Raw genomic sequence first — 14,791 nt, 5'->3', positions numbered from 1 at the left:
CTCAAGAATGCAGGCATCTCAGCCTGTTGGTTGTGTATATCCATCTATGCTGTACTTTCTAGCTTTTATGCAGATGAATAAGTGCTTAATTCACTTGCCTTCTTTTCCAGGACCTCAGACCTTTTGTTTTCATTCGGATGAGTCCATTACATTGTTAGGCTTTCTGAGGAATCCGTCTAAGTAACGCTACTAAAAAGACTTCTCCAACTTGTAGAGTTGGGCTCTGATTTCTTAAAAGGATTGTCTCATCTTTGCTAATGGGCACAATTGTAAAGGGATAGTAAAAACAGAGAGCGGGATGGGAGAACACTCAGTTAAAACCAAAGATGCAGCCAAACTTCTGTTCCAAACTGTCCTTATTCAGGAAAACACAGCCATCCGGTAAACCAGGAGGCAGAGGAGAAGTGTAGTCATGAATAAAGAAAAAGAGACAAACCTTTTAAAGGTATTGACCAGGCTGTGTGTGGTATTGTAGCTCAGACCCCTTGATTAAACGGAGCTGAGCTGCGATATAAAATAGAACCTGTGAACAATTATGGAGTCATTTTTGGAAGCCTGAAAAAACTCTGTAGGCACACTACATCTTTAAAGCTCAGATGAAACCATTTAATTTTGCAAGCAGAAGACTTCAGGAAATTGGTGTTTTTTTCTGGCAGAATCGTTGGTGCTTTTTTAAGGGTCATTTCTTGATCATTTTTTCAATGGTTTTAGCCAATGGAGGTTTATGGAGCGTTTTCCCATGGTTTTTGTAATGTATTTTTTAACTGTTGTTTTCAAGTTGTTTTCTTTTCACTCCATTGAATAATCAAGAAACCGCTAGAAAAAAAAAACAATGGCAAAACCCTCCGGTCATCTTTAGGGCTTTTCAATTAACTGTGGTAAAATAAAGAGTTTATTCTACTCGGAAAATGGCAGAAGGATGGACACGTCACTTCTTGGTTTGAAAAGAATTGGGATATTTTAAAAACAGATAGAATTCTAGGACCATTACAGACAGAAAAACCTAGACTATTGTATAGGACAATACACAACCTAAAAGATAATTTTTTTTAATGGAATGGTAAGGAAGAAGTTGAAGGGGCAATTTATTGCTTATTTTTCACTATGGGGCTAAGAACTTACAGGCAGAGTGTTGTCAACTACCTGCCTGCTTTGCTCGGCGCCGACCTCTGTCAGCTCAGAGCTGTCACGAGCAGTGCCTACTGGCAACTCTGTCTTCCTTTGATGTCACGTTGACAGAGCAGCTTCTACTCTTGAGCTCTGTTTTGTCAATGGAGCGTCACTGCCAATGTCATGCTGATTGACCGCCGGCTCCTTGCTGCCTATCTATGGGGAGCCAGCTGTCAATCAGCTTCACGTCGGTAGTGACGCTGCATCGACAGAGCAGACTGAAAGAGAAAATGCTGCTATGTTGATGTGAAGTCAAAAGAACATAGAGAATTGCCAACAGGAGTGGTCTTTGACTGCTTTGAGGGGGCAGAGATTGGTCCCGGGAAGAACAGGCAACACCTGCCTGTAAGTTCTTAGTCACATAAGGAAAAATAAGCAAAGTACCAGATAACTCCTTAAATAATTTCCTGTTTCCATAATTGTTCTCTTGTGTCTACAAGACTAGGGAGTTACCCACCACTCCTTGTGGGCTATCTGCACAAAAGCTGTTCCACTCAGCATGTCCACATGGACATTTCCTCTCTGAACCCTGTTCACACAGGTAATATACAGATGATCAGGTTTTTAAATACATCAGATAGGGATTGCATACATCAGTCAGGACTGCTTTATATGGGTATACCTTGACGTTTGATGGAGCAGCTTAGCATACATTTTTTGCAAAAAACGTATCAACCAAATACCCTGGTTTTTACATCTTTTTACTAGCACTTGCGGATTACTGTGATTTTTTTTAAACTGAGTGTTTTGGGTTTTGCTATGCTCTTTTTTGTCTTCAAACTCCTTAAATAATAGTATAAATGTTGTTTTTTCTTGCAAAAGATGCAAGGTTTATAAAACACTAAAGCTCAATATCTAGAAACCATACAAGGATAGCAGTAGTGATAAAGTGCGTCATATTAGATAACATGTTAATTGTGACACAACGAATGTCGTACACCTCCTTGAGTGTAGCTTCGGCTATCAATATATTATCCAAATTGGTGGAACATATAGGGTAAGAGTTAGTGAACAAATAATAAATATTACTAAAAGTCTGATAACCCACAGCCTGTCATCTAATCTTTAAATGCCCACTGCGATGGTATGCTAGTATTGGCTAATTATTGAGAAGAATTGGAAGGATGGGGAGGGGGGCCATGTAATTAATAAAATATATAACAAAAGTAGACCGAAACAATTTATAGGTTAAACACCTTGACCCCAGAAGGTATGATTGTTGAAATTTATTTAAATTGCTTCATAGATTAGCATTATGGAGGACATGAGAACACAAAATCTGGCATTTTGAACTATCAGAATTGTCCTTCAAGATATATCTCATTATTATTGTTAGTGAATGCATTGGTAATTTATTTTTATATTTTAATTTCAAGTTGTGAAACCTGAGCTGGATATAATTAATCATAAGGTTTAAAAAACAGCTGTGGATGTTACACAATAAGACCCCTTGACAAGGCCTAGTGATGCGAAACCAAATTGAGAAAAAATAAGAGATGCTCTAATTAACGTGCTGCTTTTAATCATTTATTCTGGGAATATAACATTCAAGTGTGTAGAATTGACTAGCAATCAGGATCTACACAGTATTCTCTTGGTCTTCCATGTAACTAATCTAGTCTCCTCCTAATCTTCAGCAACTAGAAGCAGATTTGCAGTGGATTCAACAAATATACCAAAAGGGCCCAAAAGGCTCCACTGCACAGTCAGGCAGGTATTGTTTTCCTGGCATTCACCAAACCCAAACTCATCCTTCATACTTCTAGATCCGTGACTCCATAGTTCACATTTTCACTATAGATGAGAAACTCTTTTGAAATGTGAATGTGCCAGCTGCAACGAATTTTGCCAGGAATACAGATTCACAGCTAATCGATTTTCCACAAATCTGAAGTACTGCAAAACCTCCAAATGCCCTGAACGAACTTGCATGACACTTTGAAGTCTCCTAGCTTGCGTATTGAACTCCCTTTCAAGCTTTTTCGCTCAATGTCAGCCTTAGTGCTATAAAAGTAAATCTAACGTACATGTCTATGAATAAATGGATGGTAATTGTTCTTCACAGCTGAGCTGTCACATACTGTATATACAGGTTATTCAATGTTTTATAACTTTATCTCTCTATCTTTATGGCTAAACCGTAAGCTGTGATGTCCTCATGCTATATAGCTTACCATGCTAAACAGCTGCATTCCCTGCTTCTGCTTTTATACAGTCTATGATAGTCCCTCCTGATTGGGAATGTCGTACCAGGAGGAAAGAGATAGCTGCAAATCATTATGGGGAAACCCACCTAGCCACACTTGAGGTCATGTGATCCTTCTCTTGCCAATGTAATGTGTTTGCTAGTGATGAGCGAGTATACTCGTTACTCGAGATTTCCCGAGCATGCTCGGGTGATCTCCGAGTATTTTTCAGTGCTCAGAGATTTAGTTTTCATTGCCGCAGCTGAATGATTTACAGCTACTAGCCAGCCTGAGTACATGTGTAGGTTGCCTGGTTGCTAGGGAATCCCCACATGTATTCAAGCTGGCTAGTAGCTGTAAATCATTCAGCTGCGGTGATGAAAACTAAATCTCTGAACACTAACAAATACTCGGAGATCACCCGAGCGTGCTCGGGAAAACCCAAGCAACGAGTATACTCGCTCATCACTAGTGTTTATATAAATTATGGCGGCTGTTTTAGACAATTCATGAGGAACTAATTGCTTATTATTCAAATTTACAGGCTTGAGAAAAATTTGAAAAAACTGGACCTCAATTCGATTTGAACTACAATTCCTTCATCTCCAGTTTGCTCTTCTTTACAGTCCAGGTAATGTTCTCCTTTCACCAAACCCAGACTCATCCATTACACACCAGATAGAGACGTGTGATCCACAAATACACAGAAGATGTCTTCTCCAGAGTCCAGTGGTGGCAGCTTTACACCACTCCATCCGACGTTCAGCATTGTGCTTCGTGATGTACACCTGCATGACACTGCTCAGCCATGAAGCTCCCGGTGGGGGTGCAATGTTTGTGCTGATGTTAACACCAGAAGAGGTTTGTACTTTACAGTTATGGAGTCAGCAGAGCATTAGTGACTTTTCGGCCCTCTGCTCCTCAGCTCTTGGTCCCCCGCTCTGTAACTTTGTGTGGTCTCCCTTTTGTAACTGAGTTGCTGCGGTTCCTTCCACATGTCAATATTATCACTCACAGGTGAAGGGGGAAGATTTAGAAGGGAAAAATGTCATGAAAAGACTTGTTACCCCAATGACTCCTATTACAAGATGGTGCTGGTATCATTTAGAATGAGCCACAGTCACAAAAAAGGCAGACGGCATGGCAAGGGACCAAATTTCATACATTGGGGCAATGGGACTGAATTAGAAGCCTGAAGCCAATGATTAAGACTTGTGTCCCAATACTTTTTTCCATATAGTTTGTGTCATACTGTGTGTAACCTGCAGTGGTTCCTCTGAAGAAAATGAGCAGTGAACGGCAAACTTAGCTTAGGGAGGTCTGAGAGCTGCCATTGCTCTTAACCCCTTTATGACCAGTGATAGAACAACAAAGGAACTGCACCACACTATTATAATGCTCTGCTCATGTGAGCACTGCCACCATGCCTAGGCATCAAGAGCAGGACCACAAATTTAATAGACTGCCATTGTGACAGATTAACCTCGTAGGCCGGAAGATCAAATCTCCCATACAAATAAACAGAGAAAGCTGTGGATGCCATCTCTCCATTCCTGGAGGAACATCCAACAGAGAAGCAGATACCAGGGGTAGATCTGGCATCTACCTTTGATTTATGGCATATGAAATACACCTTTAACCCCTTCACAACAGGGCCAATTTCCGTTTTTGTGCTTTCGTATTTTCCTGAGCTTCTTCCCAGAGCCATTACTCTTTAATATTTCTGTCGACATAGACATATGAGGGCTTGGTTTTTGCAAGACAAATTTTACTTTTGAAAGACACCATTCACTTTACCACATAGTGTACTGAAAAACAGTAAAAAAAAAAATTCTGACATTGCTTTTGGGGAATTATTTTTAAGGTGTACATTTTGTTCTAAACATTTCCTCACTGTATGATTCTCCTTGTCAGTACGATTACGTCGATACCCAACATGTCCATATAAAATGTTAGTATTTTTTTATATATATCTTTATTTTAAATGGGTGTAAAAAGGGGGGTGATTTGAACTTTTATGTTTTTTTAATTTTTCTCATTTTTTTTATATATATATATATTTTTTTTTTTTTACTTTTCACAGTTCTTAATAGTTCCCTTAGGAGACATGAAGCTGCAATCGTCTGATAGCTTGTACTATCTATAGCGATACCACAGCATTGGTGTATGTAGAAGAAATCATGGTTTTCTTTGAAGCCCGGAAGCAGGCAGGGTTTCAAAAGAGCTTCATAATGGGGAAGTGTCATGATCTCCATGGCCAGAGAACTAGCATAAGCCTCAATAGGAACAAGCTCTTGGAAGATGTAACTATACTGACCATGAACTAAACCTACCGCATCATCTAGAAGTAGCCAGGTAGCATGTCCTACTTTTTATCCCTATATGCCCAGCGCCGGCCGGAGAACTAAATAATGCTAGCAGAGGGAAATATAAGACCTGACTCACCTCTAGAGAAATGCCCAAAAAGGAGACAGAGGCCCCCCACATATATTGGCGGTGATATGAGATGAAACAACAAACGCAGCAGGAAAATAGTTTTAGCAAATTTGAGGTCCGCTTTCTAGATAGCAGAAGACAGAAAGCATACTTTCATGGTCAGTAGAAAACCCTAACAAAACACATCCAGAAATTACTTTAGGACTCTGGCATTAACTCATAATACCAGAGTGGCAATTCCTGATCAACAAGAGCTTTCCAGACACAGTAACGAAACTGCAGCTGTGAACTGGAACCAAAATACAAAAACAAAACATGGACGAATGTCCAACTTATCTAGTAGATGTCTGGGAGCAGGAACAAGCACAGAGAGGCTTCTGATAACATTGTTGACCGGCAAGCATCTAACAGAGAAGCCAGGTTATATAGCGACACCCAGATCTAATCAGAACAGGTGAACAGGGAAGATGATGTCACAAGTTCAATTCCACCAGTAGCCACCGGGGGAGCCCAGAATCCAAATTCACAACAGTACCCCCCCCTCAAGGAGGGGGCACCGAACCCTCACCAGAACCACCAGGGCGATCAGGATGGGCCCTATGAAAGGCACGAACCAGATCAGAGGCATGAACATCAGATGCAGTGACCCAAGAATTATCCTCCTGGCCGTATCCCTTCCACTTGACCAGATACTGGAGTCTCCGTCTGGAAACACGGGAGTCTAGGATTTTTTCCACAACGTACTCCAACTCACCCTCAACCAACACCGGAGCAGGAGGCTCAACGGAAGGCACAACCGGTGCCTCATACCTGCGCAATAACGACCGATGAAAAACGTTATGAATAGAAAAGGATGCAGGGAGGTCCAAACGGAAGGAAACAGGGTTAAGAATCTCCAATATTTTATACGGACCGATGAACCGAGGCTTAAACTTAGGAGATGAGACCCTCATAGGGACAAAACGAGAAGACAACCACACCAAATCTCCAACACAAAGCCGAGGACCAACACGACGGTGACGGTTGGCAAAAAGCTGAGTCTTCTCCTGGGACAACTTTAAATTGTCCATCACCTGCCCCCAGATATGATGCAATCTCTCCACCACCGCATCCACTCCAGGACAATCCGAGGATTCCATCTGACCGGAGGAAAATCGAGGGTGGAACCCCGAATTACAGAAAAACGGGGACACCAAAGTGGCAGAGCTGGCCCGATTATTGAGGGCGAACTCCGCCAATGGCAAAAAAGCAACCCAATCATCCTGGTCAGCAGACACAAAACACCTCAGATATGTCTCCAGGGTCTGATTAGTCCGCTCGGTCTGGCCATTAGTCTGAGGGTGAAAAGCAGACGAAAAAGACAAATCTATGCCCATCCTAGCACAGAATGCCCGCCAAAATCTAGACACAAATTGGGTTCCTCTGTCAGAAACGATATTCTCAGGAATACCATGCAAACGAACAACATTTTGAAAAAACAGGGGCACCAACTCGGAAGAAGAAGGCAATTTGGGCAGGGGAACCAAATGGACCATCTTAGAAAAACGGTCACACACCACCCAGATGACAGACATCTTCTGAGAAACAGGCAGATCTGAAATAAAATCCATCGAGATGTGTGTCCAAGGCCTCTTAGGAATAGGCAAGGGCAACAATAATCCACTAGCCCGAGAACAACAAGGCTTGGCCCGAGCACAAACGTCACAAGACTGCACAAAGCCTCGCACATCTCGTGACAGGGAAGGCCACCAGAAGGATCTTGCCACCAAATCCCTGGTACCAAAAATTCCAGGATGACCTGCCAATGCAGAAGAATGTACCTCAGAGATGACTCTACTAGTCCAATCATCAGGAACAAACAACCTATCAGGCGGACAACGATCCGGTCTATCCGCCTGAAACTCCTGCAAGGCCCGCCGTAGGTCTGGAGAAACGGCTGACAAGATAACTCCCTCCTTAAGAATACCTGTGGGGTCAGAGTTGCCGGGTGAATCAGGCTCAAAACTCCTAGAAAGGGCATCCGCCTTAACATTCTTAGAACCCGGTAGGTACGATACCACAAAATTAAACCGAGAGAAAAATAATGACCAGCGCGCCTGTCTAGGATTCAGGCGCCTGGCGGTCTCAAGATAGATCAAATTTTTGTGGTCAGTCAATACCACCACCTGATGTCTGGCCCCCTCGAGCCAATGGCGCCACTCCTCAAACGCCCACTTCATGGCCAAAAGCTCCCGATTCCCAACATCATAATTCCGCTCAGCGGGCGAAAATTTACGGGAAAAGAAGGCACAAGGCCTCATCACGGCGCAGTCAGAACTTTTCTGCGACAACACTGCCCCAGCCCCGATCTCAGAAGCGTCGACCTCAACCTGAAAAGGAAGAGTCACATCAGGCTGACGCAACACAGGGGCAGAAGAAAAACGGCGCTTAAGCTCCTGAAAGGCCTCCACAGCATCAGGGGACCAATTAGCAACATCAGCACCCTGTCTAGTCAAATCGGTCAATGGCTTAACGACATCCGAAAAACCAGAAATAAATCGACGATAAAAGTTGGCAAAGCCCAAAAATTTCTGAAGACTTTTAAGAGAAGAGGGCTGCGTCCAATCACAAATAGCTTGAACCTTGACAGGATCCATCTCAATGGAAGAGGGAGAAAAAATATATCCCAAAAAGGAAATTCTCTGAACCCCAAAAACGCACTTAGAACCCTTGACACACAGAGAATTAGACCGCAAAACCTGAAAAACCCTCTTAACTTGCCAGACATGAGAGTCCCAATCATCCGAAAAAATCAGAATATCATCCAGATACACTATCATAAATTTATCCAAAAAATCGCGGAAAATATCATGCATAAAGGACTGGAAGACTGAAGGGGCATTAGAAAGACCAAAAGGCATCACCAAATACTCAAAGTGGCCCTCGGGCGTATTAAATGCGGTTTTCCACTCATCCCCCTGCCTGATCCGCACCAAATTATACGCCCCACGGAGATCAATCTTAGAGAACCACTTGGCCCCCTTTATGCGAGCAAACAAATCAGTCAGCAACGGCAATGGGTATTGATATTTAACCGTGATTTTATTCAAAAGCCGATAATCAATACATGGTCTCAAAGAGCCGTCTTTTTTTGACACAAAGAAAAAACCGGCTCCTAAGGGAGATGACGATGGACGAATATGTCCCTTTTCCAAGGACTCCTTTATATATTCTCGCATAGCAGTATGTTCAGGCACAGACAGATTAAATAAACGACCCTTTGGGTATTTACTACCCGGAATTAAATCTATAGCACAATCGCACTCACGGTGCGGAGGTAGTGAACCCAGCTTGGGTTCTTCAAAGACGTCACGATAATCAGACAGGAACTCAGGGATTTCAGAGGGAATAGATGATGAAATGGACACCAAAGGTACGTCCCCATGAGTCCCCTTACATCCCCAGCTCAACACAGACATAGCTCTCCAGTCAAGGACTGGGTTGTGAGACTGCAGCCATGGCAATCCCAGCACCAAATCATCATGTAGATTATACAGCACCAGAAAACGAATAGTCTCCTGGTGATCCGGATTAATACACATAGTCACTTGTGTCCAGTATTGTGGTTTATTATTAGCCAATGGGGTGGAGTCAATCCCCTTCAGAGGAATAAGAGTCTCCAAAGGCTCTAAATCATACCCACAACGATTGGCAAAGGACCAATCCATAAGACTCAAAGCGGCGCCAGAGTCGATATAGGCGTCCGTAGTAATAGATGACAAAGAGCAAATCAGGGTCACAGACAAAATAAATTTAGACTGTAAAGTGCCAATGGGAACGGATTTATCAAGCTTTTTAGTACGCTTAAAGCATGCTGATATAACATGAGTAGAATCCCCACAATAGAAACACAACCCATTTTTCCGTCTAAAATTCTGCCGCTCGCTTCTGGACAGAATTCTATCACACTGCATGTTTTCTGGCGTCTTCTCAGTGGACACCGCCAGATGGTGCACTGGTTTGCGCTCCCGCAGACGCCTATCGATCTGAATGGCCATTGTCATGGACTCATTCAGACTTGCAGGCACAGGGAACCCCACCATAACATCCTTAATGGCATCAGAAAGACCCTCTCTGAAAGTAGCCGCCAAGGCACACTCATTCCACTGAGTAAGCACAGACCATTTACGGAATTTTTGGCAGTAAATTTCAGCTTCATCTTGCCCCTGCGATAGGGACATCAAAGTTTTTTCTGCCTGAAGTTCCAAATGAGGTTCCTCATACAGCAAGCCCAAGGCCAGAAAAAACGCATCCACATTGCGCAACGCAGGATCCCCTGGTGCCAATGCAAAAGCCCAATCTTGAGGGTCGCCGCGGAGCAAGGAAATCACAATCCCAACCTGCTGTGCAGGGTCTCCAGCAGAACGAGATTTCAGGGACAAAAATAACTTACAATTATTTCTAAAATTCTGAAAGCTAGATCTATTCCCTGAGAAGAATTCCGGCAAAGGAATTCTCGGCTCTGATACCGGAGCATGAACAACAAAATCCTGCAAACTTTGCACTTTCGTGGCGAGATTATTCAAACCTGCAGTTACACTCTGTAGATCCATTATAGACAGGTGAACATAGAGCCATTCAAAGATTAGAAGGAGAGAGAAAAAAAAGAAAGACTGCAGCATAGACAGACTGGCAAGTGATCCAATTAAGAGCACACTAACTACTAGAGAAAAAAAAAAAAAAAAAAAAAAAATTTTCAGCAGACTTCTTATTTCTCTCCTTTCTCAGCCAAGGATTTTAACCCTTTAGTGGGCCGGTCAAACTGTCATGATCTCCATGGCCAGAGAACTAGCATAAGCCTCAATAGGAACAAGCTCTTGGAAGATGTAACTATACTGACCATGAACTAAACCTACCGCATCATCTAGAAGTAGCCAGGTAGCATGTCCTACTTTTTATCCCTATATGCCCAGCGCCGGCCGGAGAACTAAATAATGCTAGCAGAGGGAAATATAAGACCTGACTCACCTCTAGAGAAATGCCCAAAAAGGAGACAGAGGCCCCCCACATATATTGGCGGTGATATGAGATGAAACAACAAACGCAGCAGGAAAATAGTTTTAGCAAATTTGAGGTCCGCTTTCTAGATAGCAGAAGACAGAAAGCATACTTTCATGGTCAGTAGAAAACCCTAACAAAACACATCCAGAAATTACTTTAGGACTCTGGCATTAACTCATAATACCAGAGTGGCAATTCCTGATCAACAAGAGCTTTCCAGACACAGTAACGAAACTGCAGCTGTGAACTGGAACCAAAATACAAAAACAAAACATGGACGAATGTCCAACTTATCTAGTAGATGTCTGGGAGCAGGAACAAGCACAGAGAGGCTTCTGATAACATTGTTGACCGGCAAGCATCTAACAGAGAAGCCAGGTTATATAGCGACACCCAGATCTAATCAGAACAGGTGAACAGGGAAGATGATGTCACAAGTTCAATTCCACCAGTAGCCACCGGGGGAGCCCAGAATCCAAATTCACAACAGGGAAGTATGGAGATCTTCAACAGACCCTTGGCTTTCATAGCAACCCATCAGCCACCCAGGTGAGCCGATGGGAGCTTGGAATGGCATGCACCCATGCCAGCGTGTGTTAACACTAAAAACTAAAAAAGAAAAAAGCAGAAGGGCACCAAGATGTGGCAAAAGCTGATGAATCACATTAGGCAACTCATGTTAGTCAGATCTTCTTTAAACTGCATAACGGTGGTGGTTTCCAAACACACGGTGGTGCTCAACTTTAAAGTAGCATATAGAAGAAGTTCATAGAAAAATGGATGTGGCACTCACCAAACATGTTGTAAAAGTCCTTTTATTCTCCCACTTTGTTAGGGTTGAGGATGTTACATCAAGGGCGACAGGTACATACGAGGGTTCAAGGAGGTAAAGATAGGACGATGGCCGTTTCGCGCCGACTGCGCTTCAACGGGTCCAAATGGCGCAAAGCGGCCGTCGTCCTATCTTTACCTCCTTGCACCCTCTTATGAACCTGTCACCCTTGATGTAACGTCCTCAACCCTAACACTAGAACTACCGATGGAGTCATTTTGACACCTCGCGATTTTTATTTCTCTTTTGTGACTACATTTTTCTGAATTCCGGCTTGAGACTTGGTGACTTTTACTCATTTAGGATGCAAAAAAAGATTTTGTGACAATAAATAATTTTGGGGAAAAAAGAGTACCTTTTTTACAAAATTTACCTTTACTTACCAAAAGGAGTCATTTTGACTCCCTACTATATTATTATTATCTTTGTCGCTGAATGTGGTTATTTCTTTTAGTTTTCATTTGCTTGTATGTTAAGAATAAATGTTGGCTTTGACTTAGAATAATTAGCATTTTTTCAAATATGCTTGACGTACACAGGACATACACAGGACATCAGTCAGTGAACCAGTGAACTCTCGAGTGGACTATATAATTTCTTTAGTACAGTATACGGCCTGCAGTTTTGCTAATTGCTAATATGGCTAGAAGAAGTGCGCTAAAGCCTGACAATATTCTTGCTATTTTGCATTCAATACATTCTATAAATTAAAGTTACAACAATACCAGGAGCAAGAAACACTAAAAATAAACTAAAACAAGCCAGGAGTCAAAACGACTCCATTCAGTAGTTCTTGGGGGGGGTCACCAGTCCTGTAGTTCTAGTATTAAATGCAGAGATTAACATTGGCATTTAATAGGTTAGCAATAGTGTTGAGCATTCCGATACCGCAAGTATCGGGTATCGGCCGATACTTGCGGTATCGGAATTCCGATACCGGGATTCCGATACTTGCCGCGTATCGGATACCGGAATCGGAAGTTCCAAGATTCAAAATGCAGAAATTCAGCCAATGAGAATGATTCCAAGTGTGGGCACATCCTGTTTAGCATGGAGGGCATGAAACTACTGGCAAGGCTCTGATTGGCTGCTGAAATGATGTCATGATGCAGTTTAAAAGTCGCTGGCGCCATTTTGCGATCACTCTGCTGTGAATTCAGTTAGTGACAGGACGCTGTTTGCTGACTGAGGGACAGTTTAGAGATAGCGATTTGCTTCTTTGTGCTTTCCAAAGGCTAATTTAGCAACCGCTGTGTTCACCTACTATTCACCTTGCTTTTGCCTTGTAGCGCTGTTTTCACAGCGATCTGCAAGGTCTGTGTGTGTGTGTGTGTGTGTGAGTGCAGCCCACTCTCTAGTCTGAGTGCAGCCACATAGGCCATCCATAGCTGGTTGTATTCAGTTCAGGGAGGGTGGTTCATTGCCTCATACTGTTCTTTTTTTTTTTTTTTTCAAGTAGTGTAGTCTGCTGCTAATTTATTCAAAAAAATCCTATTAGTGTCTTTCCACCCGTCTCCAGCTAATTTGTGGAAAAACACTACATAGGATAACGTAGAGGAGGGTTTTTGGGCCTTGCAGCGCCGTTTACGGCTGTCTGCACGGTCTCCGTGTGATTGCAGCTCGCCCTGTAGTCTGTGAGCAGCCATAGCCTGGTTGTCTCCAGCTCAGGGTTCTTCACTGCGTCATACCGCCAAATCAATTTTCATTTTGTTTTAAGTAGTGCAGGCTGCTGCACATTTTTTCCAAAAAATCCTATTAGTGTCTTTCCACCCGTCTCCAGCTAACTTGTGGAAAAACACTACATAGGATAACGTAGAGGAGGGTTTTTGGGCCTTGCAGCGCCGTTTACGTCTGTCTGCACGGTCTCCGTGTGACTGCAGCTCTATCCGTTGTCAGTTCAGCCCCCAAAAAATAAATAAATAATAAAGTTCACCAAACACACCAGTTACACCACTGTACATTTGTGTAGGCCACATTAGCTCATATTAAAGTCTAGTCCACACTTTAGAAAATTAGTGTTTCTTATACCTGTTAGGAGGAGTTGCTCAGGAATAAGCACACAAAGCCGTTAGTACTTTTCTGCTTATCTTTATCAGTCAACCAAGATGAAGAAGGCAGTGAGTAAGGCACGTGGGCGTGGGCGTGGGCGTGGAGCAGGGAGGGGACGTGGGGATTCTGTGCCTGCTGCGGGCACCGGTGACTCATCAGCACCCACTTTCACCAGGCAACAGTCATTCATGCGCAGCTTTGTGTCAGAGCGCCGTACACCGCTGCTGCGTGAAGAACAAATTGAAGCCGTTGTCGGATGGATGGCAGCTAATGCATCAACTTCAATTAGTGCCACATCCTCTCAGACACAGAGCACTGGAGAGCAGCCATCTGTCTCTTCACCACCTGCCAAATTGCCCAGGCAGACAGAGAGCCCAGGACAGGAGCCGTCTCTACTTCTGTTCTCTGAATCTCTTGGCTTGGAAACAGGGGGCCAGCCAAGCAGCATTGGAGAAATGGAAGAAGAGGCAGGGTGCAGTGATGCCCAACAGCTTTTTCTCTCTTCCTCTGAAGAGGCGGGTGGGCCAGTGGCTCCGGTCACCACATCGCAGGCCGCATCAGCTGATGATGACACTCAGGTGCCACTTACTGGTGCGTGCTCTGCTGCTGAGACTACCCAGGAGGAGCAGTTGGGGGCAGAGGGTAGTGTAGATGATGAGGTCCTTGACCCATCTTGGCGTGAGGGACAGGAAGGTGGTGGGAGCAGCTCTGAGGAAGAGATTCCCCGTACGGCCCAAAGAGGGAGAGGGAGGGGGAAGACTGCGGATCCTGCAGCCTCCGCTTTGGCACCCGTTAGGAGCATGTCTCTTCCAAAAGCCAAAAAGGGCGCTCCCAAGACTTGCAGTGCCTGGTCCTTTTTTGACACAGTTGCAGATGACATTTGCTATGTCAGATGCAAGGTGTGTCATCAAAAAGTCAAAAGAGGTCGAAATGTCAGCAGCCTCAATACCTCCAACATGTGGAAACATGTGCGGACCAGGCATGCGGCGTTGTTAGAAAAACACACTGAAGAGCTAGGCCAACCAACAGCGGCAGCTACCACCTCTTCAGCTCGTGTTGCCTCTTCCTCCAGCTCACA

The sequence above is a fragment of the Ranitomeya variabilis genome, chromosome 5 (assembly GCF_051348905.1).
Source record: "Ranitomeya variabilis isolate aRanVar5 chromosome 5, aRanVar5.hap1, whole genome shotgun sequence".
Lineage (NCBI taxonomy): Eukaryota > Metazoa > Chordata > Amphibia > Anura > Dendrobatidae > Ranitomeya > Ranitomeya variabilis.
Note: the sequence above shows the minus strand (reverse complement) of the source record.